The following is a 2,613-nucleotide window of genomic DNA, read 5'->3' as shown; positions in this document are numbered from 1 at the left end:
AAAAGATTTTATTTATTTATTTGAGAGAGAGAGGGTAGGGGGAAGAACAGAAGGAGAGGGACTAGTAGACTCCACACTGAGCATCAAGCCCAACATGGGGCTTGATCATAGGACCCTGAAATCATGACCTGAGCCAAAACCATGAGTTGGGCTTAACTGACTGAGCCACCCAGGTGCCCTGTTATGCTTTTATTTATGATCTGCCTTTTTCTAAAAAGGATTTAAAATAAATATACCCTAATATACCTATTAGTAATAATGACCAGAAAAATTATTTTTCATAATCTTCCCATAGATCTGAGGAAACTTCTTAGATAAAGGAAAGATAAAATTGAATTATTTATAGAAATATTACTTAATAACTGACTAACAAGCTAACTTGGGTCATATACTAATGATTATAAAAAATATTGTAGAAAACCACTTAGTAGATACAAGTAGCCATTTAAAGAATGAATTTATCATTTTAGATCATATGGTTTTGGGTCCAATAATAATGATATATTAATACTATTTTAAAGCTGAAATGGCCATAGCCAGACCAGTCCTTTTACTCTTTAAGTGAAGAAACAAAAGCTAGTTAGGGGGTTCTCTCTTAAACTACTGAACTTCATTTTTTCACAACTGATTTGCCACAAGAACATAGGTTTGTGAAAACCACCACTAAACCTAAACCAAAATGGGAAAGGAAAAGACTCATATTCACATTGTCATCATTGGACATGTAGATTCTGGCAAGTCTATCAATACTGGTCATCTGATCTACAAATGTTGTGGGACTGACAAAAGAACTACTGAAAAATTTGAGAAGGAGGCTGCTGAGACAGGTCAGAGCTCCTTCAGGTATGCCTGGGTCTTGAATAAACTGAAATCTAAACATGAAAATGAACATGATATCACTGTTGATTTCTTCCTGTGGAAATCTGAAACCATTAAGTATTATGTGACCATTATTGATGTCCCAGGACACAGAGGCTTTATCAAAAATTGAATACAGGCACACCTTGGGCTCAGGCTGAGTGCTTTGTCCTGATTGTTGCTGCTGGTGTTGGTGAATTAAAAGCAGGTATCTCCAGGAATGGTCAGACCCCTAAGCATGCTCTTCTGAGTAACACACTGGGTGTGAAACAATTAACTGTTGGTGTTAACAACATGGATTCCATTGAGTTGTACGACAGCCAGAAGAGATACAAGGACCTCGTTAAGGAAGTTAGTACCTACATTAAGAAAATTGGCTATCTTCCTGACACAGTAGCAATTATGCCAATTTCTTGGTGAGAATGGTGACAATGTACTGGAACCAAATGCTAATATGCCTTGGTTCAAGGAATGGGAAGTCACCCATAAGGATGGCAATGCCAGTGCTACTTGAAGCAATCATGCTGCTTGAAACTCTTGATTGCATTTCTGCCACCAACTCATCCAATTGACAAGCCATTGATTCTGCCTGCTAAGCACATCTACAAAAATTGGTGGCACAGATACTGCCCCTGTGGGCTGAGTGAAGACAAGTGTTCCTAAATCTAGCATTTTGATCACCTTTGCTCCAGTGTTACAACTGAAGTAAAGTCTATTGAAATGTACCATGAAGCTTTGAGTGAGGCCCTCCCTGGGGACAATGTGCTCTTCAATTTCAAGAATGTATCGGTCAAAGATGTTCATCATGGTAATATGACTGGTGACAGCATAAATGACCCACCAGTGAAAGCAGCTGGCTTCACAGCTCAAGTGATTACCCTGAACCATTGAAGCCAAATCAGTGCTAGATACACACCTGTACTGTACTGTCACAGCTCACTCTGCCTGCAAGCTTGCTGAGCTCAAGGAGGTGACTGTTATTTTGGAAAAAAGCTGGAATGGCTCCAAATTCTTGAAATCTGGTGATGTTGCCATCACTAATATGATTCCTGGCAAGCCTATGTATGTTGAGAGCATCTCTGACTATCTTGTTCCAGAATGTTTTGCTGTTAGTGACATGAGACAGACAGTTGCTCTGCGTGTCACCAAAGCAGTAGATAAGAATGCAGCTGGAGCTGGCAAGATCATCAGGTCTGCCCAGAAAGCTCAGAAGCCTAAATCAATTTTATCTCCAATACCTGCCACCCCAGTCTTAATCAGTAGTGGAAGAACAGTGTCAGAACTGTTTGTGTCAATTGGCCATTTAATTTTAATAGTAAATGACTGGTTAATGATAAAAACGCATTGTAAAACATTCAGAAGGAAAGGAAAATATTCCGTGGACCATTTGGGCTTTTTTTGTGCATATGTGGCAATTTTAAGTTAGCAGTTCTATAATCAGTACTTTTTTGTGTAGTTTCAAGTTTTTATTTAAATTCCAGTTACTTAACATATATTATAATATTAGTTTCAGAAATAGAATTTACTGATACATTTCCTCTATACAACATGCAGAGCTCATCACAAGTATCCTTCTTAATACCCATCACCCATTTAACCCTTCCGCCCACCCAACACAGCCCCCAGCAACCCTCAGTTTGTTCTCTAGAGTTAAGAGTTTGTTTTATGGTTTGCCTCCCTCTCTCTTTTTTTCCCCACTATGTTCATCTGTTTCATTTCTTCAATTTCACATACAGTGAAATCATTTTGGTCAAA

The 2,613-nt window shown here is 38.6% G+C and overlaps 1 pseudogene; it reads left to right on the top strand.

Moving 5' to 3' along the window:
- The first annotated feature begins 679 nt into the window (after positions 1–679).
- LOC131812114 (elongation factor 1-alpha 1-like) lies at positions 680–2,284 on the top strand (annotated as a pseudogene).
- The last annotated feature ends 329 nt before the right edge of the window (positions 2,285–2,613 follow it).

The sequence above is a fragment of the Mustela lutreola genome, chromosome 12, assembly GCF_030435805.1.
Source record: "Mustela lutreola isolate mMusLut2 chromosome 12, mMusLut2.pri, whole genome shotgun sequence".
Classification (NCBI taxonomy): Eukaryota; Metazoa; Chordata; class Mammalia; order Carnivora; family Mustelidae; genus Mustela; species Mustela lutreola.
Note: the sequence above shows the minus strand (reverse complement) of the source record. Positions and strands in the feature narration are given on the sequence as shown.